The sequence below is a fragment of the Peromyscus leucopus genome, chromosome 9 (assembly GCF_004664715.2).
Source record: "Peromyscus leucopus breed LL Stock chromosome 9, UCI_PerLeu_2.1, whole genome shotgun sequence".
Classification (NCBI taxonomy): domain Eukaryota; kingdom Metazoa; phylum Chordata; class Mammalia; order Rodentia; family Cricetidae; genus Peromyscus; species Peromyscus leucopus.
Window position 1 is genome coordinate 22,457,222 of NC_051070.1, and position 25,382 is coordinate 22,482,603.

At 41.4% G+C, this 25,382-nt stretch overlaps 1 protein-coding gene across 15 annotated transcripts in view; it reads right to left on the reverse strand.

The window, feature by feature from the left end:
• The window catches only part of Lmo7 (LIM domain 7), a 219,631-nt gene that overhangs the window by 66,484 nt on the left and 127,765 nt on the right, over positions 1-25,382 (reverse strand). Inside the window, exon 1 of one of the 15 annotated variants that reach the window (XM_037208350.1) lies at positions 181-238. The exons of the other annotated variants lie outside the window; for them this stretch is intronic. The gene's annotated coding sequence lies outside the window, so the exon portion shown is untranslated. Of the gene's footprint in view, positions 1-180; positions 239-25,382 lie in introns of those variants that run through there. 15 annotated transcript variants of the gene reach the window in all.

Sequence of the window (25,382 nt, forward strand, 5' to 3'; positions counted from 1 at the left end):
AGCTCTCACTGCCCAGACTGATGAACTGAATTCCATCCCTGGAACGCACATGGTGGAAGAGAACCAATTCCCACTAGTTTTCCTCCAACCTCCCTAAACTCAACATGGTACATAAAGGCCTTTCCCCACCTACATAAATAAAGAAATAAATATTTTTTTTTTAATTCTGGTCCCACCTACCACCACTCAAAGCCTCCAATCCAGGCCTCTTCTGTCAAAACAAAAAGTAAATCTGAATTCTTGACGTTCTCCCAGGAACTCTACGCAGTCACGCACCGGGTTCAGTCTCCTCCCCGCGACCAGGATAAGTTCCCTTGGCTCCCTCTGCTAGAAGAATCACTGCAGCAGATCAAATGATTATATCCCCAGGGTACTTCCCAGAGCAAAGCCAGGAAGCTTCCTGGAGACCCAGCCCAGCCTGGCCCTGCCCTGCCCTGGGTGGCACCAGCTGACCTGGGTGTTGCCTTTTGGGAAACTATGTTGACATCAGAGAAGCTGACCTCCCTAGATACTTGGTCCCTCTCCAAACCACCGAGTAATCTCTACTTTCCAACTGTTGCTTCCAACACTGGACACCTGTTCACAACTTTTAAAAGAGAAATTAATAAAAAGGAAAAAAAGAAAGGAGGACCTGAATGCCGATTTCCACGGGCATCGAAAAGAAGAAAGAGAGTGCAGACAGTGTCTGGCTTACATACACTAGATACGTGCGGGGTAAGGTGGAGGCAGGTGTGTGGTGGGGGGCGGGGGCAGCAGGGACAACTCAGAGCACATGGGATAGTTATGCCTCCGCCTGTTTGGTGTTGCTAGGACAGAACGCAGACTGGCTCAATTGTAAGTATATTTCTTACTGTCTTGGAGGTCTGGAATTCTAAGGTAAAGAGAGCCAGATCTAGTGAGATGGAAAGTGAGAAGGAATGGTGGAGAAAAAGAAGAGAAGGGGACCAAACAAATCCTTTCATCAGGAACTAACCCACCCCCAGTAGCTGCATTAACCCACCCACTTAGGAGAGCAGAGCCATGTCACCTGAGAATCCTACCACCAACACAAGTGCACTCAAGTTCCCAACACTTTGGGAGACACATTCAAGCCACAGTAAGTAACATCACTTTTGCTTGTATGTCTGTGCGTGTATATGTGTGCATATACATATGTGTGTATGTCTGTGCTGTGGGTGGGTGGGTGGGTGTGGTATGTGTGTTGGTGTGGGTATTTACATGTGGATTTGTATGATATGCATATGCATGTGTATATGTGTGCATGCATGTAAGTATATGTGTACATGTATATTTGTGTATATGTATTATGCATATATTGTGTTTGTTTATATACGTATGCTATATGTATGTGTTATATGTGTTTGAATGTGTATATGTGTTGTATGTTATCTATATGGGTTATATGTACTACATGTATGCTATATATGTGTATTAAAATGTGTATGTACATGTGTATGTTATATGTATACTGTGTGTATGATATGTGTAAGTGGTATATGCTTATAAATTCAGGAGCATATGGGGCCTAGAGCAAGACCCCAGGTGTCTTCAATAGCTCTGCCTCGTTGCCTTGGGATAAGAGCTCTGTTTTAGTTTTGGTTTCTATTGCTGTGAAGAGACACCATGACCAAGGCAACATTTAATGAGGTGGTTTATTGTTTCAGAGGTTTAGTCCATTATCCTCATGGTGGGACAAGACAGCATGCAGGCAGACATGGTGCTGAGAAGCTGAGAATCCTACATCTTGATCCATGGGCAACAGGTAGTGAACTGAGATACTGGGCATGGTGGCTTGAACCTCAAAGCCCAGCCCCACAGTGACACACTTCCTCCAACAAAGCCACACCTCCTAATAGGACCATTCCCAATGAGCTGCTGGGGGCCAATTACATTCAAACTACCAGTCTCTCACTGAGCCCAAAGCTCCCCTTTTCATTTAGGCTGGCCGGCCAGAGGGCTCTCAGAACCCGCTTGCCCCTGCCCATCAATCAGTACTGGGGCTAAAGGCATGTGCAACCATGCCCGGATTTGTACCTGGGCGCTAAGGCTTCTAACTCAAGTCCTGATGCTTAGAGCACCAATGCTCTCACCAACTGAGTTATCTCCCCAGCCAAAACATTAACGTTGCACACACCACAAGTCAGTCTGTCTTCAAAGGGAGGAAAATCTGGGGGCTCTGATCAACTCTGGGACACTAAAGAACTCTTTAAGAGACACAAGCAAGAAAATTCCCAACACTACTACCTCAAAAGAAAGGATCATTCCCATTCAAAATGCCAGAATCCAATTAGGGACCTAGGAATCTCTCAGGTTGCAGCTCCTTTTCTATTAATGGAAGCTCTATTAATGGAAGCCTATCCATCCCATCATTGAAAATAGAACAAACACTAGCACCTTCCACTGCGTCAAATGGAAGTGAGAACAAAAGAAGTTGGAGATGAATTCTTAGAACATTTCACTCGTCCTTTCCTTCTCTCAAAAAAGCAAACCGCACTGAAGGAAAGCAGCTCAAATTCTCCTTCCTTCCCTCCCACCTTCAAACTATAAATGGAGCTGCCTTCCCCTTGACAACTTCCCAGTGAAGTTGGAGATCTGTGACTCACGGGTTTAGACCTGCCATCTCTACAGAGCACAGCTCTATCTGCCTAGTGGGAATCACAAGATCAACACCAGGAAAATACCACCACCCCTGGAGATAGTGAGCACAAACACATATAAGTCTAATATCAATACTTACCTATGTGGGGAAAAAACTGGAAATTCAATAGTTTTGCCCTAGCAACATAATACTTATTCCAATCGTGTATGACTAAGTACCTTCTTTTAAAAATAACTTATTAAAGTTCACATCCCTCCCACATAGCATAAAACAGTTTTATTTAAAGGGGAAGGGGGGAAAAAGCAAGCAATCAAAGACCCTAGCACACACTGTCTTTTAACATAAATGAAGAGTGCCATTGCCGGAACTATGAAGTGGGTTTTAGTTCCAATTTCTCTGAACCAAACATGAAGTACCTCTTCTCTTCTACTTTATGTTATCAGCTTGTTATGACATAAAGCCAGCTTTACAATTGAGACTAAATACCATCAAATGACAAATAGAAAAAGGACACAATATAACTATTGAACACAGACTGAGCGCGATTGTGTATGATCTGGTTATTAAACAGAGTTAGGACACTCAACTGTATAAACTGTACAGAGAGAACAGAAAACCTCCTAGCCACATCTTTTCTCCTGTACCCAACAACACATGGTAGCTACATCAAGAGAGATGATGGGTTTGAGGTCAAATTATTTATCAGGTAAAGCCAAAACACTGTAGGTCACAGGTAACACAGTTAAGTAAGATGCTCAAGGCAGAAATCTACAGCAGGGGCTTCATTTGGAGAGGAGCCAGCATCCAGAGGGAAATGTAAGTTCTATGACTAGATGGCACCACCTGAAAAGTAAGTATTCACAGAGGAGAGGATCTAGGGCTGAGCCCTAAAAAAACAGCACGGAAGGGTTTAGAAGCAAGAGAAACAGGCCAAGGGACCTAGGGAGGACCACCCAGAGTGACAGTAGTGCCCCCTGCAGCAAGGGCAAACGGGGAGGGGCAGAGCCTGTCCTTAATGGTCCTGCGAGAGTTAGATGAGGAACTCTGAGGACTCCCTGATCCATTATTATCCTTCATCTCTTACCCACGCATTCCAAACACAGTTACTAAATCGCTAATAGCATCTCTCAGCAAAGGGAAATGTGCAGGGCCAAATACTGACACCAATGGAAACCACATCAGAGACACTCATGGTTGTAAGATGCAGCTAATTAAAACATTCAACCAAAGCTCGCTCTGTGCCTCTCTAGACTTGAGCCCAAGCTCCAAGTCAAACTGATAACACAGTTGGAATTCAACCATAAGACTATAAATTCAAGACTTCTACTTAGAAGGCTTATGGTGGTTTAACAGCAATCGGTTGCCAACTGACACACTTTCACTCAATAGTTATGTGTCATGGAACAAGCATCACCATAACAGGACTTCAGAGGGAAAAGAAAGAAATTAGAAAAGTACTATGTGCCTGGCTGTCTTCATATATGTGTACAAAATTAAAATTTTGAGAAACTCTCAAAATTTCTATTTCCCTCATACTTTGAATTTTTCACAACTTTTTGGCATCTTTAAGGCTATTACTTTTAATGAATCATTTTCCAGCTGTGCTCTCTTGAAATACCACCTTATACTCAACTGCTCAACGCATGGAATCAGAACGATGCCTCTATTAACCACTTTCAAATTGTTCTGTGTTGCTATCTCATTTAATCCACTATTAAATGAGCTAATGATTTAGAAATTAGGAAATATACTCCAAAAAAAATTCCAAGTTTGAACAACTATTAAGTTGTGATGTGATGAGAATGGGGGTGGGCTGGGGGGAAGGTGGGGGGGGGGTAGGAGGGGGGAGAACAAGGGAATCCGTGGCTGATATGTAAAATTATATTATATTATAAAATAAAAAAAAAGTTGTGATGTTATTCTAAAGTGGTCTCAAGACCCTGCCTCGTAGTCACAAATGCTTTCTACTATCGCTTTTAAAAAATTATTTTAAAAAAACCTCTTACTTCTTAATCCTGAAAGGACTCTCCCAAAATATGGCTGTCTATACTTTCTCAAAACATTGGGTTCAAAATCTGCCACAAAAGACAGAGGCTCCCTAAGAGATGTGTTCCTCCACTCTGGATATGGAGCTCATCCAAGGTTTCCACTGATGGAAAGTTCCCGAAGGTCTTCTCAAAAGACTCAGAGTAAATGAAATAGCATGGTAATAATTATCCAAGAGAAAATGCATCAGCAAACCATTTCCTGCCCCCTACTGCTGCCAGGCCCTAAGTGTAGACTCTGAGTAAGAGAGAGTGGACAACTGTTAAAAAAGAAAGAGAAGTCGGGCCGTAGCTCTATGCTGTGGTGCTTGGTGAACATGTATGAAGCAATTCATCCTCAGTATCTCAAAGAAGCAAACTAAGATTATAAAAGGATACAAGGGTATGGCAGCACCACTTAGCTTCTAAAGATAACTTTTTTTTTTCAGACTGGAGAGCTGGTTCAGTGGCTTAGAGCATGGGTTGCTCTTCCAGGGGGCCTGAGTTCAAGTCTATGAACCCTTGTGGCAGCTAACAACCATTTGGAACTCCAGTTCCAAGGGATTCCAGTTTCTGAGGACAATTCATACAGATGGTACACAGACATAGAGTAGATGAAACACCCAGACACAAATGTGTATGTGTGTTTATGTATGTATATATATTTAACAACAAAAAAAAAGATACTTCTTTTTTTAGTCTTAAATGGTGAGAGACTGAGGGTGTGGCTCTGTAGGGGAAAAGTTGCCTATCATATGGAAGTTCTTAGGTGGAAAAAGAAAAAAATGAAGAAGGGAGGGAGACAGAGGAGGGAAGGAAGGGAAGGAGAGGAGCTAATTCCTTTAGGTTGAGAATATTAAAAAATTACTTGAAGTGCTTGCCACGTAAATGAGTATTTCCTTGCTAATGTACACAGAAGCTCTCAATAAAGCAGTGGTTCTCAACCTTCCTAATGCTGTGACCCTTTAATGCAGTTCCTCACATTGTGGTGACCCCCAACCATAAAATTATTCTGTTGCTACTCCATAACTGTAACTTTGCTACTGTTATGAATCATGATGTAAATATCTAATATGCAAGGTATCTGATATGCAACCCCCAAAGGGCTCACAACCCACAGGCTGAGAACCACTGCTACAAAGCATAAGATGATGTAAATTGTTTTCCGTAAACTATTATAACATTGCACTAATTCCTTAGCTGTAATTTAAGTGTGTTAAATATGTTCTATGCAACACAAACCTCATATAATCAAAATAACACATACCAAACCACTCCTGTAATATATTCTGAACTCTCTGTATTACCAATAAATTATTCTTCCTTGCCTACAAGCAAGACTTGCTTGAAAATTTGGCATCTAGGCCAAGGAGATGGCTCAGCGGATAAATGTGCTTGCCATGCAAGACTGATGACCTGAGTCTCAGCCCCAGACTCCACATAAAGAGCAAGATACAGTGGCACACATCAATAATCTCTTCGCTCCTACTGTGCAACAGAAGGCTTGCACAGCAGCTTACCAGCATCCAGCCTAGAGTGCACAGCAGAGCTGCAGGATAGAGACCCAGCCATAACACAATTGAGGGCGAGAACTGATCTCTGACCCCTACAAATAGATAAATGAAAATCTCCAGTCTCCCCTAAAAGATTCTCTAGTCTTCAAGTTTTATGTATTAAGTCTTTCTGTCCTGTGTGCCTATTCTTTGCAAGCTTCTCTTTAATGTTTACAGGAATAAGCCCTGGACAGAAAGCAAAATAAGCAAAAACTATACTTTCCATAATTTTATTTGTGCCAAGGGTTAATCAGCATAACAATTTTAGACTAACACTGGTTTCTTGGCCTCAGCAATGCTAACATTATGAATCTCTTCATAATAGTTGTCTGTAACACAGAAAATATTCTGTCCACTGTAGGATATGAAGCATCATTCCCGCCTCCATACCTTGGGTAAGAGTTCCTCACTTCTGGGTCATCAGAAACATGTCCAGATAGTAGTACCAAATGTTCCCTGGGGCCAAAGTTATCCATGGACTTTTGGTTTACATAATTGAATTCAACTTATTCCTGTAGTCAAAAGCAACATACTGGGGGTAGAGACAGGGCTTTCTAAGGACTGAAATTAACTGAAGGGTCATTTAATGACTGAAACTTGGAAATTACATTAAATGCATGAACAAGGCAAATAGTCAAGTAGGAATACACAACGGAAAACTCAATGAAAACATGTTGTGAGATGGAAGGACAAGACCCAGGGCCTGGAAGGATTGGTCAGTAGTTAAGAGTGGTTACTATTCTTGCAGAGGGACCAGAGTTCAGTTCCCAGGACCCACACTGGGCAGCTCACTACCATCTGTAACTGCAGTTATGGGTGTCCAATGATTTCTGGCCTCTGCAGGCACCTGCATGCATGTGCACACATAAATTCACCTAGGCTCACATACACACATATAAATGAAAATAAAATTTTAGGAGGGAGGGAGGGAGATATAAGATCCCATTGAGTGCCTAGATCTCAACAGATACCTCCTAAATACATTACACAGTAAAGCTGAATTACAAGTCCACAGAGCTAGACACTCAGCACTAAAAAAAAAAAACAGAGAAAAATCTCATTAACGCTTACCTGTCTCACATTGAAAGTGGTAGGAAATGATGTGTCTGATCTTCCATTTCTCAACTATACTGATATTGTGATACATTCCTAGAAAGTCTAACTAATCTACATACAAAACCAATTAAGCCTAGTGCCTGGTGCACACATTCTAGGTCCTATTTAGCGTGTGCTACCCAATGGTAGTATACTTACTGTCAAATACACCTATACAGAAAGTATATACTACATCTGAATAATCCATACTACCACCACAAACACTTCCTTCTTAGAAAAGAGACTCCATTATAACTATTTGTTCCTCATTCACAATTTAAAACCTTGATAACTGATAGAGTAACGTGTTTGAGTAAGTAATGGAACCTCTCCCATTTTATTACCCAGTGCTCCCAATGGATTCCAAGCTCTTAGACTCCTGGGATAGGGCTCTTCCAGATTGATCTGTTTTCCATTTGCCCCACCCCTCACCCTGCCCTCTGACTCTAAGAAGCAGTACCTATCTCTGTCTCAACACACTCCGGTCGCACCCCCCACTCCCACACACACAATTTCCTTTCCTAATCAGAGGATAACTACATTCCCTTTCCTCTTATAATTCTTCCTCAACACAAGTTCCCACGGAGAATCCAGCTCATCTTCATCTCCTTTTCATTACACAAAGCAGGGACATCGTGTATGCTTCTATAGCAAGGAGGCATACCATTTCGAGCAGAGCGAAAGACAGCCATGTCAGGAGGCCCTGTGCAGAAACTCCGCCCTTGGACAGCTCGGCTTCAGCTCTTGGTCTTGCCATCAAAACATGAACCATGTCATTGCTCTTCCCAAACCCCTTGGTTTTGCTGCATCCTTCCAAGTGTCATAGGAACCTTTCCCAGTGGGGACATAAACAAACCTCTACCCATTCCAACAACAAACTGAAATACGATCCCTCATACAACTTAAAGAACCGATGAGTTTATGAGACTTACAGAGCACAGGTGGGGTTTCTTTCAGGGGTGTGGGTAGCCCCAAATGCTGCACCATTAAGACATCTCTCCCAAACGCTGATGGAGACTTCCCAACAGTTAACAGTCTGTGTACTCAAGCAGCTCCTGAGACCATGAGGCTATGTGCAATTAAGACAGAATTGTAGGCCGGGTGGTAGTGGTGCACGCCTTTTATCCCAGCACTAGGGAGGCAGAGCCAGGCGGATCTCTGTGAGTTCGAGGCCAGCCTGGGCTACCAAGTGAGTTCCAGGAAAGGCGCCAAAGCTACACAGAGAAACCCTGTCTCGAAAAACCAAAAAAAAAAAAAAGACAGAATTGTATGCAGATGTCTGGGAAGGAGAGGGCAGGAGAGGTGAAGGTCCAATGTCCTCCCCAAGCCTCCTTCTGCGGGAACATCAAAAATCAACATGCTGGATCTCACGGCGATCCTAGTCAAGCCGACAGCTGTTGTGCTCAGGGGATAGAGTTCTACAGCACTGTCTTACATAGTCAAAGTGTAAACCCAAATGTATCTGACCTAAACACTTATTCACAGTGTATGAACACCAAACAGTAGAAAACCAAGACACCTAGTCCTAGTCTCCATTTTTCCCTCATCCACAGCCAACCTCTACCAGCAGCAGCGGCTATATTTATTTCAGTGAAACTCAACTCAAAACTGTATAGTTACATTTTCATAAAAAACTATTCCACCTAGATTAGGAAAAAAACATTTTTAATTGAAGACAATATTTCCCATAGCAAATTACACACACACACACACACACACACACACAGAGCGTGTGCATGCACTGAAGACAGAATAAGAAATGTGTCTTTCATAAAGATGTTTTTAAGTTTTCCAAATTTAAACTATCTCAAAAATAGAAAGAAGTGAAGTAATTGACTACCTGTCAAAGAAAAAAAATGATTTAATATTTTATTTTAACTTAATACTTTGTTTCTGGTAATTCCTGTAAAGCAGTTTTCTTTAAATGTCTACAATATCTATGTTAAATATGTGTCATCTTTAATTTTGTGTGTACATGTACAAATGTGAACCTCCATTCCCTACCTGAGCTTCCCTCTGACACTAGGAATCTCAGGACAGGCTGAGAGCATTATCAAGTCTCCCATATACACCACTGAAATGAGTAAATATGCCATACTTTAATACTATAACTGGCTTTCACATGCACGTTAATATAGCCCTGCAAGTCCATCAACTTTCAAATTCAATATACATTGAGCTGGATGCCTTTTAAATTGACTTATATTTGCTGCAATCAATTTTAATTTTCTCATTTTGTTTATTTATTTCTGTGGTTTGGTTTCAGGAGTAGTTGTTTTGTTTTTGAGCCAGACCTTATGTGCTAACAACTCTGGGTGCTGGGATTACAAGGATGAGCCACCAATTCTCATTTTCAAAACCTCCCCAGGTTCATGAATGAAATGATTTCCCCAGCCCTCTCGTTCCCATTCACTATATCCGATCCTGACCCATTTCCACTGATGCTTCCCAGGAAACTTTTCTTAGTCTTATACTTTATAGTCTTACCGTCATTATCCCTGCCCATAATTGACAACTTAGGTTCTTAAGTGGCTGGACCATCTAATCCCCAAGAACCTTCATCTTTTCACTTGTGCAGCCCTGGTGAGGGGCCCCAAGATGACTTCGTTTCTTTTCATTCCAATTTTCCCATTCCTGAAGCTCGTGAATTCTTTCACCTAAATATCGCATGACCACCTGTGTTCTTTCACAGACGCAATATGATGTCTGTCTACACTGCCTCCTCTTCCCACAAGGGCCTTTGCAAGGCAATCCTCTCTGGGATTAGAGGTCTAGTAAAATAACTTGATGAATCATCTGGATGATTCATATGCAAGCTAAAAAGGTCAGAAGATTGAAAGCTGGGCTGGTGAGATGGCCCAGTGGCTAAAGGTGCTTGCTACAAAAGCCTGATGCTCTCCTGAGTTTGAGTCTCAGAACCCATGTAAAAATAGAAGGAGAGAATTGCCTCCACAAAACTGTCCATCTTCTGACCTCCTGACACGTGCCATAGTGGACCCACACACATACATCATACACACACATGGTAATGAGAATTGTACAATACTAAAAGCCAGTGCCCTGGAAACACAGCAAATTAAAGTTGCACCTGAATTCAAATGACAGTTTCACCAAGTTTGGCTACTTTTCTGAAAAAGGAAATTAAACTGAAACATAATTCACCTAGCCTTCCCCAACCTGAGTTTAAAAATAAACAATAAAAAGCACAAGGAACCTCAACGCTAGTGCAAAGCCTGGAGCCACGGCCAAGGATTTTCAAGTGTTGACTAAGAAATAAAAGAACACTCAATACCGTTCACTGTGCTTAGGCATGCTTCAGAAAGCACCACACAAAGCTAGCTCTCACGGTGCTCTGGACAGGGAGCTGAAGGTCAGCGAAGGTCACTGAGTTGATTACTTAACACTCCATAAGCACCTACACCCTACGGTTTCCAGGGGAGAACACCTCAGCCCAAAAAGGAAAAGAAAAGAAAAGTGTATCTTGAACCACAAAATATTTCAAGTACAAAATGTTTCAAGCAGGGCTGAGGAAATTTCCGTCATATAATTTCTGAAAGGCCAGTCCCCGCCAGCCTTTACAATGCTGCTCATAGGCATCAGGCACTGCCTGTCATATGTCCTAACTTCCTAATACCTCGCATTCCTATATTACGTGCCTGAAGACCAGTGAGAAGCATCCAGACATAGCCTTTATATTATCTAAACCCTAATTCACTTTATTCATTTATGAGACTCTGAACTAAAAAATATCAGAATAATACATATAATGTAATGAAAAATAAAATAAGCACAAAGACATGGACACTTTACTGGAAATTCGACACAATTACAATATCTGTGTGGTTTGAATAAACAGAATTACTTATAAATGGAGTCATAAGGCATCAGACATAAAGGAAAAGAAACCACCTTTTTAAAAATAAATACAAAGCATGGATGAAGAAACACGGACACTGGCTGCACAAAGAATTAAATTGCCATCGTGGAAGGGCAGATATGTGGCCTTTATATTAAAAACACATATCTTCCCTTCAATGTAAGCAAGACGTACGAGGTTCAAGGCTCTGGGTTCAAATTCCAACACACCTCCAAAGAAGAGAGAGACACAAGGGAGTCAACTTTAACAAGCCATAAATTAACAATTGTTTAGGGACTAGAGAGATGGCTCAGAGGTTAGGAGCACATACAGCTTTTCCTAAAGGACCCAATTTTAGTTCCTAGGACTCATACCAGGTGGCTAACAACCACCTAAACGTACAACTCCAGGGGATCTGATACCCATTCTGGAGTCCACTGAAAACACACGCAGAAACCTACACAAGAAAACACAAATGTACACGTAATTGAAAATAAAATTATATTTAAATTGTTTACTAATTATAATCCATGCTATGGTCATTGACAGCAGAAAAATAATTATTATTAAAGTCATTCCGTAACAGTAATTCTAATATGTAATTTTTTCCTAAAGTAAGCTTTCAGGGTAGCTAGAATGGTGGCTCAAAGGTTAAGAGTACTTGCTGCTCTTCCAAAGGACCAGAGTTCAGTTCCAGGCACCCACATGATGGCCCACAATTAATTTCAGTTCTAGAGGATCCAATACCCTCTTCTTGCCTCCACAGTCACCAGGCAGGCACACACAATGGTAAGAACATCCATGCAGATAAAAGCAATCATACACATAAAAATAAGTAATTTAAGAAACTCTTAATTAATGTAACCCCAAATTTCTCCTTAATGTTCCAGCAGATCTTAAGAAAGGTATCAAACTTCAGACTAAGAGATTTACTTCAGAGTGGTTAGGAAGTATCACAAATAATACACCAGTATGGCAAGATATTCCTAAAGGTACAATAGTAGCACTTACCATTTGATGGTAATCAACAGCTGTCTAAATATCCCTTGGCAGAAGGAAAATCATGCCTAATACTGTTGTGCTGATTTGAATAAAAATGGTCCCCAGAGGCTCATATATTTGAATACTCAATCACCATGGAGTGGAACTGTCTGAAAGGATTAAAAGGATTAGGAGGTATGGCCTTATTAGAGGAGGTGTGGCCTTGTTGGAGGAAATGTGTCACTGGGGGTGAGCTTTGAGATTTCAAAAGCCCACACCAAACCAAGCCCATGTGCTCTTGCGCTCGCTCGCGCTTGCTCTCTCTCTCTCTCTCTCTCTCTCTCTCTCTCTCTCTCTCTCTCTCTCTCTCTCCCTCCCTCCCTCCCTCCCTCTCTCTCAACCTCTCTCTCTCTCCCTCCCTCCCTCCAGATCAGGATGTAGCTCTCAGCTACTGCTCCAGCACCTGCCTGCATGCCACCATGCTCCCCACCATGACAATAATGAAGTAAGCCTCTGAAACTGGAAGCAAGCCTCGATTAAATGCTTTCTTTTAAAAAAAAATTGCCACAGTCATGGTACCTCTTCACTGCAATAGAACAGTGACAAAGACAAGGGTTAACCTAGGCAACTACCCAGGGCTAGTAAGGTCATGGGCCTTAGAGGAAAACCTAACACTCATACTTGTCTAAACCAGAATAGTTCCTAAATATGCGTCTTTTTCTTTTTTCTTTTTTTGACAAAATCTCTCTACATGGCCCTGACTATCCTGGAATTCACTCTATAGATCAAGTTGGCCTCAAACTTACAGCAATCCACCTGCCTCTGCCTCTCAAGTGCTGGGATTAAAGGCATGTGTCACCATGCCCAGTGCCTAAATATGTATCCTTATACCTACAAATAAATATAGCTCTTACTCAAAGAAGCTTCTTTTTCCAGCAGACAGAAACCATTACAGAAAGCCACAACTACTGAAAATGCAGAGAACAAGAAACCATGAGGTTGACGAGCTCCAATGCATACATCTACAACACATCCCTATGCCTAATTCCCAAAGAACATCACAGAAGAGGGGGTAGAAAGATTCTAGGAGCCAGAGGACCAGGAAGTTTAACATAAGGTTTTGTCTTATATAAATATTAAGAAAAAAAAGATACACCGATGAAATCTCAACATATGGCTTCATAAACAGGACCTGAAAAATGACAATACCACGCCAACATGGATAGGGGAAATTTCGTGGGGCCTCACCCCTAGATGAAGAACTATAGGTGCTTAAAGACCGCCAAGACAGGGCAAACTACTCTTCCCTAGGAATGAGTCCCATATTTGGCTAGTCAATATCAAGTAGTCAGCCCTGAAAACATATACATATGAGCAACACTAAACGGACTCAGAAGATTGTATTTATATATTTATATCTCTGTTTGTGGGGGTGGAAGGAGGAAGGGAGAAAGAGAGAAATTACTAATTAAAGAAAAAAGATTATAAATGTAGGGGGACATGGGAAGGTTTGGAGGGAGGGAAGGGAGAGAGAAATAATGTCATTACAGTGTGTGTGTGTGTGTGTGTGTGTGTGTATGTGTGTGTGTATGTATATGTGTGTGTGTGTGTATGTGTGTGTGTGTGTGTGTGTGTGTGAAATTTTTAAAAATAAATTTAATCAAAAAATATAACTTACAAGTTTGCCAGGGCAAGAGCTATAGCTCGATGTAAGAGCTCTTATCTAGCATCCCCAAAACCCCGAACACATCCCCCTCCCCTACACCAAAGGAAAGACCAGTGAGGACTCTTCTATAAGAAAGGCCTTCCTGCTTCCATCAGTTTCACCCTCATCTGAAGTAATTTCTAAAGGAATTAGCCTTTAGAGATAATTACTCACTTCTAACTTCTTAATGATACCCTTTCTATGTTTATTATCTAAAATTAGAGGATACAACACCCATATGTAAACTAGTCTTTGAGGAAATAGTAAAAGCAATAGTCCCAAAATAATGAGCTAAATGAGAATCATTGTGTTCTAGTCTATAATTTTATGTCTTTTTTTAAATTTTATTTCGTGGTGCTAGGGATTGAACCCAGGACCTCAAGCATTCTAGACAAGTGTTCTACCACTTTATGATATTCAAGTCCTAATTTTAATTTTGTTTAGATTTAACATAAGGAAATAAAATTATTTCACTTTGATATTTCATCCTAAGAACACTGTTAAATACTGTTATTCATAAAATAAATCCAAATGTTTATGGTTTCTCATAATATCAAAATGGCCAAAGATTAAACGGAAAACGTGAGTTTTCTCTAAATTTGTGGTTTCCATGCCTTGTAATTTACATATATTGACACAAAACTCTAGTTTACTCTCAGTAGCAAATAAGGGTAAGGAAAACTCTCCTAAGAGTATTTAGAGGTCCCTGTGGCCTTCTCTGTGTTGACAAGTGAAGTCCACAGGCTGGTCATCTGGTTTTGTCACCTTCCCTGACAAAGAGAGTAGCTGGTTTGAGTCCAGTGGCTACCTGCTTCCTTCCTCCACACCTCCCTCCCCCCTGAAACATTTATCCTTCATTTTCCTCTACCTATTTCTTTCTAGGAATAAAATCATATCACCATCTAAAGTGATGTGCACTCTTACAATCCTCTTAAGACCACTACACTTCCAACCACAAAGCCATGAGTTCCTCTTCATAGAAAACTGAGAAAACTGTCATGTACACTGTACATTGTACTGGAGTTCTGGAAATAGAAGAGAATAAATTTTTATAAGACATATTAGTAAAACTCAAGGCATTTTTCTGAATATTTGTGTCTTGTCCAACATTGAGGCTCTTTGCCTATAGAAACTCATTTAATACTCAGTGGTCCTTCTGCAGTAGGGTCCAGTGTTGCATCTTTTATGTTTTATAACAATGAGGATAGAGAAGTAGTATATTGGGGTTCTCCAGAGTAACAGAACTTATAGAATGAATCTCTCTTTATATATATGGATATATACTATATATTATATATATTACTATATAGGATACCATATACTACTATATAGGATATATAGACTATATACTACTGTATAGGATATAGTCTATATATCCTATATGCTATATACTATATATATATATATATATATATATATATATATATATATATTAGTAGAACTTGTAGAAGGAATCTTTCTTTTTCCATATATAAGAATTTATTAGAATGACTACAGGCTATGGTCCAGCTAATCTGACAATGGCTGGCTATGAACAGAAAGTCCAATAATCCAGTAGTTTTCCAGTCCATGAGGCTAGTCTTCAATATATACTAGAATCCAGAAGTAGGCCCTAATGCTAGCAAAGGAATGTATTTGTTAGCAAGGCAAGAGCAAAAGTTCCTTCTTCCATATATAGGCTTTCTTATATAGGCTTGTCCCAGAAGGCATAGCCTGGGTTAGAGGTGGGTTTTCCTGGTCTAAAGATCTGGATTAAAGGTGTGTCTTCCTACCTCAAAGATCTGGATTAGAAGTGGATCTTCCTACTTCAAATTAAGCAAAAGTCCCTCACAGCTGTGTCCTCCATTTTTGGTTTTTAGTTAATTTCAGATGGAGTCAAGTTGACAATCAAGAACCAATCATCATAGATGGAAAGAAGTTGTAAGTCCAATGATGGTGACTGAGCTATGACTATTAATTAGTCTATGGCTTCCTTTCCTAGATAGCTTTGTGAATGAGACCAGATGGAGCCTAATCCCCAAAATAGTTGTCTACCCCACCCATTTGCTTTGTAGATTTTCCTGTGGCGTGAGGAAAAGTTGGATGCCACACAAACAGTTGTAGTTACAATGTAAACTTCCCAAGGCTACAGCATATAATGGTGTTTGTACTCTCTTACCTGAGTTTTGGTATCCAACTAGATTTAGAAGAAAGCCCACTCTCTTACAGATGTAGCATTGTCCTTGAAAGAGTAATGTTCCCACTGCCAATCACTCCAGACTAAAATAGTTCCTAAGATATGATATCAGAACACATCCAGAAAACATACTGAGGAGTGAATCTTTGTCTATGTTTTGAAGGGAGGAGGGGGAGGCCAACTTACACTCACATTTCAACAGTACACCAAAGAATGGCAAAATAAGTACACTTTTTTCTGTGTATAGTGGCACACTTTTAATACTAGGACATAGGAGGCAGAGACAGGCAGATCTCTAAGTTCAATGTCAGCCTGGTCTACATAGTGAATTCTAGGCCAACCAGGGATACATAGTGAGATCCTATCTTTAAAATGTGAGAGATTCTCCCTCATCAGCTACAGAACTCAGGAAAGTGGACCCTACATCTCACCTGGGCAGCACAGTGACAATAAACCTGTTGGCAGAAGCACAGGTGAGCTGGTCCTGAGGGTGTGAGAGTGGAATACCTGACTACACCACCCTTGTGTGCCATGTCATGGTGAGGGCTGTTGTAGAACAAGATGTGTTGCTCTCATTGGTTTGCTAAAGAGCTAACTGGCCAATAGTTAGGCAGGAAAAGGTTAGGTAGGACTTGTGGACAGGGAGCGAGAACTCTGGGAAGAAGGGTGGAGTCATCAGCAAGACAGGGAGCAAGACATTCAAGAGAACAGATAAATGTCACAAAGTCATATGGCAACATGTAGATTGATAAAAATGGGTAATTTAAGTTGTAAGAGCTAGTTAGTAACAAGCCTAAGCTATCGGCTGATCTTTTCTAATTAATAATAAGTCTCTGTGTGGTTATTTGGGAGTTGGCTGGCTGGACAGAGAAGTCTACCTACAGAGGGTGAGGGAAAGATGCCCTCCCTCCACTTGCTCTGTCACCTGTGGTGGGTGAGTGAGCTGACCCTGCCCCTCACCAGCTGTAGCACTCAGGAAAGAGGGCCCTGCACCTCACCTGGGCAGCACAGCAGAGCTGACCCTGTTGATGGGGGTACAAGTGAACTGCCCCAAGAACGTCAGCATGGGAGATCTGGCCCTGCCCCTCATCTGCCTTATGGTGGTGTGGGCGGGGAGAGATGCCTTTTCCCCTCCCTGCCCCTTGTTGCCTGGGGTGGGAGAGATGGCCCTGAGGTCTTAAGAGCAGGAGAGCTGCCCCTACCTGTAGCAGGGATCTTAGAAGGTCTTATTAATAAAATCAAGCCTGAGGCCAGTTATTGGGGTGCATGCTGGAAGATCAGAGAGACAGAACAGGACACAGCTACCTCACCTCGCTGGATCCTCAGCTGGTCCTGTTTCCTCAGACTGGAAGCCTCTGAGTCCTCATCCAGAATGAATCTCAGATGAACTGCTGCTAGAAGCCTAAAAGCTTAACCAGCCAAATGCTGCTAATTTCTGGTCTTCATGCCTTATATACTTTTCTGCTATCTGCCATCACTCCCTGGAATTAAAGGCTCACTTTCTGGTGTGAGTCACCAAGCTTGGCTGTATCCTTGAACACATGGATTTCTGCCTCTGGAATGCTAGGATTAAAGGTGTGTGCTACCACTGCCTATTCTCTATATTTAATATTGTGGCTGTTCTGTCTCTGACCCCAGATAAGTTTATTAGCATGCACAATATTTCAGGGAACACAATACCACCTTCACCACGTGAAGCACTCAGGAGAGTGGACCCTGCACCTCACCTGGGCAGCACAGTAGAGCTGGGCCTGATGGTCCAGGTGTGGGAGAGCCGACACTGAGGGCATAAGAACTGGCCTCACCCCTTGCTCATTGCTGCAAGGGGTAAACTAGCAGGGGGCAATGCTGGAGAGCTCAGCCTAGTGGTGAGGACAAGGGAGAGCTGGTGGGCTGATCTACCCTGCAACGACCCAGGCCCAGAACCAGAGTTATGAGTTGGCCCACCCCAACATCCATCCTATCCCTGATCTTCTGGAGCACATGAAGGGGCTGATCCAGCAGACCCAAAGCTGCAGGATTTCCACAAGACAGGGCAACAACAAAATATCTAAAAGGAGTCCCAGTGAGGGCCCAGCATCCATAGTGTAGCAGAAACCAGAGAATTTGCACCAGATCAATGACTCTTTGCAATGAACACTTGGAAGTAAACATATAGAGACAAAAGGATTTACTGTGTGACTCACTGTGTCATGCTATAGCTTCCATGACAAGATTTTTCCCCTTTCCTTTTTTTTTTCTTTTCTCTTAAATTCTGTTCTATTGGGGGGGGGTAGCAAGAGCAGAGGGAGCATACAAAAGGACAGGGAAATGAACAGGATCGAGATGCGTGATGTGAAAGACACAAAGAATAAATAAAAAATAGGTTAACAAAAATTGGGAGGTAGTTATTCATGGCCTATGTACTAATGAGAGTAAGGTATTGAAGTCATCCACTGTAGTCAAAAGCATGTAATCATGCATCTAGGGAGGGAATCTGACCACCAAGAGGCATGTGGTATGGGGGCCCACAGAGGCTCCCTAGTAAGGTCTTACTCAGGGTCAGAGAATCTGAGCTTGCTTTACCTAGCAGGGCTGCATAATGGAATAATTGGGCCAGAGGCAATGTCACCAGATGTTTTGAAGAGTCTACACTTGATTGTACGTTGTGCTTTGATCTTGAAAGGGGGAGATCTTTTGCTTCTCCCCTTGGTAGTGTATAAAAATTCCATTAGAATAAAACTCTGGACAGCTAGGTATTGACCCCGGACCCTCCCAAAGCTATCCTGTGTCTCTATCTTTTTTCTCTGCCTACATTTCTATCTAATACTTCATTCCTCTCTCCTCCTGACGAAAACCCTTTGATAAGTCAGAGCTGGATACTGACAATGGGGTAATTTTTTAGGGTCTTCCATCTGGACCATGGTAATTATAACACAATTGTATTCAATTACCAAAATTAAATTGTTTACACAAATGGGATGAATTTGATTATAAGTAAATCATACCACAATAAGGCTGTGAAATTCAGACATATGATGATGAAGAGCCTTCTAGAGAAGAAAACAGCACAGAGCTTCAGCTTGGATTTGAAGTTAATGTCACCATTTGAACAAGCAGGAAAGTACAGGTGTGAAAAAGAGACTACTATGAGGAAGTCTTTGTTTAACAAAAGGAGTGAAGGAATATTTCCTTCCCAACACCTTCCTTAAACCTCACTTTAGTGTGTGATACACCCTTCCTACTGAAAGTGTGGTTTGCCAAGCCCTGCTAAAAGTACAGAGTTTCAGCCCCCACCCCTCCCCGCCAAGGGCAGCTCCATAACAAATTCCCATGTAATATATGCACATTGAAGCCTGAGAAATGCTTGCGCAAAGCACTCACTCTAGGTAAAGTTGGACCCATAATTTCTTACCTGTAGCTATCAAAACATACAAATGCCTCCTTTATCTCCAGAACATCTATTCTGCCCAACCGAATTCTGGGAGCTCATGCCTGACAGATACACATTAACAGACTAGAAAATCCCTTCATTTAATCCTCCTATCTCTCACCTGAACACCGATAGAACCAGAATTTGATAATGCAAAGTGCACCTGAGTTTGGAGTCATCATGAAGGCTTCCAGTTGTACCATTTACTAAGAATATGACTTTCAGCACCTGTCATTGGCCCTCAGCACAATCTCATATCTATCAACTAGAGAAACTAACCTATCAGGCTCTGAGATTCCACACAGCATAAAGCAAAATGTCACTGTTTCAATTCTATGCACCTACAGTATTTTTCCCCTTCCTTTGTACATGTATTAGTAAAAACTATAAAGTTCAGACAATTTTATTATCACATCTCAACCATCCAACAGCTATTTGAAGAAATCTTTATATTTTTATTTTTCTGCTATATTCTCACCTTGGGCGACTATTAGCTTTGTGACTTTGTGACTTTGTTAATATGATACTACATTGACAAAGGGAAAGTTCCTTAAAGATTTCTCTCCTGCTAGTGAGGGTCATTCACACAGAACTTAGAAATAGTTTCTAAGGGCTTGGCGAGCAAAGAGGAGCTCCCTGTAAGGAATTCAGAGCTTGACTCATTCCCTGGACTTTGCTCTTCTGAGTCACTGTCTGACCCCGCCCCCACCCTCCTTACCTCCCCCCTCCCCCCAACCACAGAAGAGTTTCATCTTACTGGAATTACACAGTGCTATTTATTGTTACACTTGATGCGCTGTGCAGACCACCTGTTTCAAATTTCAGTGGCTACAGGAATAACAGGACTTAGGGGCAGCATATTATAGTCATTATTTTCTTCTTTAATCCCGTAAAATAGATAATATAACTAACTTATCTTTTCCTCAGAATTTGAGTTTTAGAATAGTTTTAATTTAGTAATCATTAAAGCTTTGTAGAAATTTTCATAGACATATGTGGTGATAAAAATAATATCTTGTGTTATATTTCCTTACTTAACTTGAAGCTAAGGATGAAAGCGATTGCAACTTGTTGTTTTTCAAAGACTAAGCAAAACAGAGCGTGAGGAACTGGTAAACAAGGAACTATCTAAATAAAAGGCATTTATTAATATCTATTTTTAGAAGTTCCATGCCAGTCTACAAAGGTCAAAGTGTGGTAGCGTGATCCCTAGCAATTTAGATTAGCCGAGTTTTTATAATCCTCCCCTTTTAACAGGTCTGCTCCATTATCACGACAAATATGACTGATCAATGATCTTGGATTGATGGCATATTTCAATATACCAACTCAAGAAAGTTAAAAATAAAGATGGAAGCGACTCTAAAGATCAGAACACACAGGAATGTGCTAGGCATGCAATGTAGCAGTGTCAATTGTGAAGGCAAATTCACTTTAGGGTAACACTGGCCTAGTATAAATAGACTTTTGACAATGTCAGGCACACAGCACAAGAAAAAGAGAGAGAAGTTCGTTTTCCAATGCTATTATGTCTGTTTAGGCAACATGGCAAAAGGAGACATCCCTTGGCTGAAAACCTAAACTTTGATTATTTGCCCAAGGTCACCCAGCCAAGGAAGTTTGCCTTCTCTCTGCTTCATTTCACTCCAGGCATCTGAAGCAAAGGGAAAATGCCTGGCTGGGCTGTTTCTAATTTAGAAGTGAGTTCAGTAAGACACTTGACTGAGTCTGATAACCTTTAGCCAATATGTCTAAACCTGAGTAAGCGATAGGAATATTTCCGAGGTGCTCTGGGTCCTCTAACACAGTGATTTCCTAATCTCCTTGCTACACCTCACTCCAACTGGTGTTGCCTTAGAGTCGACAACTATGAATCATTATAATGCTCCTGAACACCCAAAACCAAAAATTAATTAGGCTTTTCCTCTTCTTTGCCCGAGGTGGAAGGTGGGCGAGTCTCGGTTCCTTTATCTATTCACAGGTTTGGCGTCTATATGTGACGAATATTAACGATTCATTGGACACTGCTTCAAAGGTGCCGGACAAAAGGTCCACAAGTGAGGAAATCTCAGTCAGTACCCCTACCTGGGTCTCACCACAAACCTACCCTGGCCCAGCAGCCCATTAAAACTGCTACTTTTATCTACCCTGGAAATAGTTATGTCCAAACCTGACTGGCCTACAGCTTAAGCCAATGGTGTCAATCTTTTAAAGTAAGTAACCCTCTCCACCATTTCTGATTAGTCACACAAAACCAAAGAGGGGCATCGAATTTTATTTCTCAATAATCTAGGCTACCATCCCGCATACTGTCACTACCTACAGAAAATAATGTCACTCATACTGTCTGTGACACTTTGAATGAGATTGGCACCCATTAACATTCAAATGGCCGCCATTTGAATGCTTGACAGGTCACCAGGAAATGGCACTATTTGAAAGGAGGTGTGGCCTTATTGGAGGGAAGTGAATCACTGGAGGTAGGCTTTAAGGTTATCGAAAGCCCAGACCAAGCCCAGTGGCTCTCTTCATGCTACCTGGGGATCTGGATGTAGAACTCTCAGCTTCTTCTCCAATACCATGTCTGCCATGCTTCCCTCCATGTTGATAATGGACTAAATCTCTGAACTTTTAAGCAAGTCGCAACTAAATACTCTCTTTTATAAGAGTGGCCATATTCATGGTTTCTCCTCACAGCAATAGAACACTAAGAAAGACTGTCCCTCCCCGACACAGACCACGCCCCTTTGGAAAAGGAAATTTACCTACAATTATTATCTGTAGCTCCACTCTTCAAAGACACAGAAATCTGTGGTGTGAGCTATTTGGTGGCATGTTACAGGTAAAGACACTTTTTAGCAATTTTTCCCTCCAAGAATGAAGCAAAAGAGGCCTAGTAACGAACAGGTCAGCCAAATGGCTTAACCCCACACACGGAACACTGAAGGAATCCTTGGAAGGCACTTTCCCCGTCTCAGCAAACTGAAGAGAAAAAACACGAAGCAGAAGCAATCGGGGCTGGCAGCTGGCGATATCGTTGCGATGAAATGAAACAGCAGGAACTCTGACACTTGATATTTTGTTTGGGGACCGTCTCCCCCACACTGTTCTGAGTCCACAGAGCAAACTCTTGGTAAACCAACCATTTAAACTGTGTTAATGCAAACAGCACTTAATTCAAAGCAGGCGCTTCTCTCAGGCTCACTAAACCCTCCCTTCTTTCCTGTAAAGCTTGAGAAGCGTGGGCTATCTGAACTGTGCTGGTTCAAAGTATGGCTTTAGTCTGCTCTTTAGATGATAGCATTATAAAAATCATACGGATCACATTTAAGAATATTAGTGTGCACTTGGATTTATAAGGATAGGTTGACGTTCTCCGTCCGCGTCTCTCCAGTGGCACTGGCGCTGTTTGCCTGGGTTACTATGCCTGTTTGCTCGCTGGTTTCTGAGGCAACAACACTAAGCTTGTTAGAAGACCGAGTGATGACTTTAAATCTTCCACCAGGTTTAGGAGAGGCTTGAAAAAGGCAGATGTGCCTGAGAAATGAAGGCTGAAGTCTTCAATCACTATTCTCACTCAGAACTGGGGCTCAGAATGCCAGAAATTATACCAGGCAATTTCCCATGAACTTTGACTGTTTCATTAGCCTAAACTTTCCAGAAGCAAACAAACAATAACCAATAAACAATTTCTATGTTTGTTCTTTTAAATACTTGATAGCCAGGTTCTACTTTTAAAAAAGAAAAAAAAAAAAGCAAGAAAAAAACTCTCATCGATAGAAAACTACATTTCCTACGTTTGTTCAGTTTTGCTTTTTTTTATTTTCTCATCGTATGCAGGTAAAATTGGAAAGAGTAGGCATCATACTTCAGTTAATATAATCGAGCTTTTTCTACTTTGATGAGACAAAGTGGCGTGGCCCAGAGGAGAATTCAGCCGGTTCTCAGTGGACAACATGGCTTGCAATTCACACTTGAGCTCAGTCAAGATCACGAACTCATTCCATGAGGAAAGAGAACATAAGTCCTCCCAAATCCTTTCCCATACCAGCTTCTGACCTCATCTGCCATCTCTCTGTGACTGAAATGACACTTCACAAAACTGGGAGGGAAGGGGGCAATGCTAAAAATAAGCCACTAAGTAATGCAAAGGCTTGGGTTTGAATGTGCTGCTAATGGCGTCATCTGAATTTGTGAAATATTTCTTCCTTAAAATGGGGGAAGTTAAGCTGTTTAGAGAAATCAATTAAAATTAAAATCTTGACATTTTCAGGAAATACAGTGAAAAAATGAATTTCTTCAAAGTTGACTTAAAAAAAAAAACTCCCATGTAACATGGTGGAAGCAAACAGCAATCCTCTCATTCTAGCTTTGGTATTTTAACAAAATTAAGTCTATCAAGCCAATTGAACATAAATTATTTGTTGATTATTTATTTAAGGGGGTGGGAGAGAATATGCGCTGTTCTTATAAAGCATCAAAATCCAGTTCTTAGCACCCACACATGGCTCATGACCACCTGAAGTGCAGCTCTAAGAAGACTGACTCCACACCTTGGCTTCTGTGGGCATCCACACTAACATGCACATACCTACACCTGTACACAGAATTAAAAATAAAAATATTTTTAAAAACATGCATCTAGTCAAGATCTATTCCCAGTAAAAAGAAGGGCCAAGTCCCAAATGCCCTACATTCGGAAAAATAAAGACTTGCAGCTGATAAGCACAATCTAAGTAGCCAGAAGTGACTTTCTCCCTCAAAGTCACATGCAGGACAAAAAAAGGTGGCTAAATCATTTGAATGCTCACAATCACATATTAGCGTTTATTGAGCATGTACTAAATGCCAGTCCCTGCACGCTTACCTGCTGATTTCCTCTAACCGGCCAACACTCTCAGGAGGGAGGGTGCCTCCCCTGCTGTAGCACTTTCTAGATTTCAGGCGAACAACAGTTACCTGGGTCATCGTGGTCCAGTTCCAGAGTTTAGCACACAACATGATGCAGAGCAAGCCAAGAATTACCATTTGCCATGGCATTAAAAGCTTATAGGGACTCCAATCCATCAGAAGGAAGAAACGCGACCTGGATGAGGTCATTTGCCACCAAAATACAGAGAGCAGGAATTAGCCCAATTCAGAAGACACCAAAATCATCCAAGATGCTTGGTCCACAGCAAGCCACATTCCTCGCTCGAAATTTTTTTGCTGGCTCCCAGAGAAAAGAGACCTAAACTCAACCAGAGGTTTGGTGGAAACAGTTCAAATAAACATCTAGGGAATGGTCAGTTCTCTTAGTGTTCACAGTCTCCAAAATTCTGTCACAGTCAGCACAATGGGGAGAGGGGACACCTGGTCTTCAATGTGGCAGATTGGCAGATGGACCCAGAGAGGTAGCTTCCTTACCAATATGCTAGCAGCTTTGAAATGAGGCTTCCTGTAATTGTTGGTAAAGTGTTTTCTTAAAGTAACCCTAGTGACTTATCATAAGAAATTACCGTCACCACGAGTGTCTGCTTTTCAAACTCTATCTCCTTGCCTTTAAGTTTTACAGGGAAGTTCACATCCCACAGTCTGGGATGTGACCCCAATCTTCCACCCCAAAACTCTTTAGTGTATATTTTAGATTTCGCAAGATAGAGAACGGTGCATAATGATAATATAAACACATAGAAATGTTTCTAATGTTTCATGTAAATACACAAATGCAAATATGTAATTGTATACAAATATGTAATTGTATATGTAGTTGTAAATATGTATTATTTATACAACTATCGAAGAATTTACTGAAACTTCCACCAACTACTTTGAAAGACTCATGGTCCAAAGTTCCCACTTTGCTTTGTTTCCTCTTTGTGAGTGAGTGATAAACGCACCCCTTTTTGATGCTGTACAGGTTTCAAAAAGTGTTGAATAGAGCATATCCTTATCCTGCGGTGATAGGTCACAGGCAATTGAGACCAGAAGTTCAATGACTG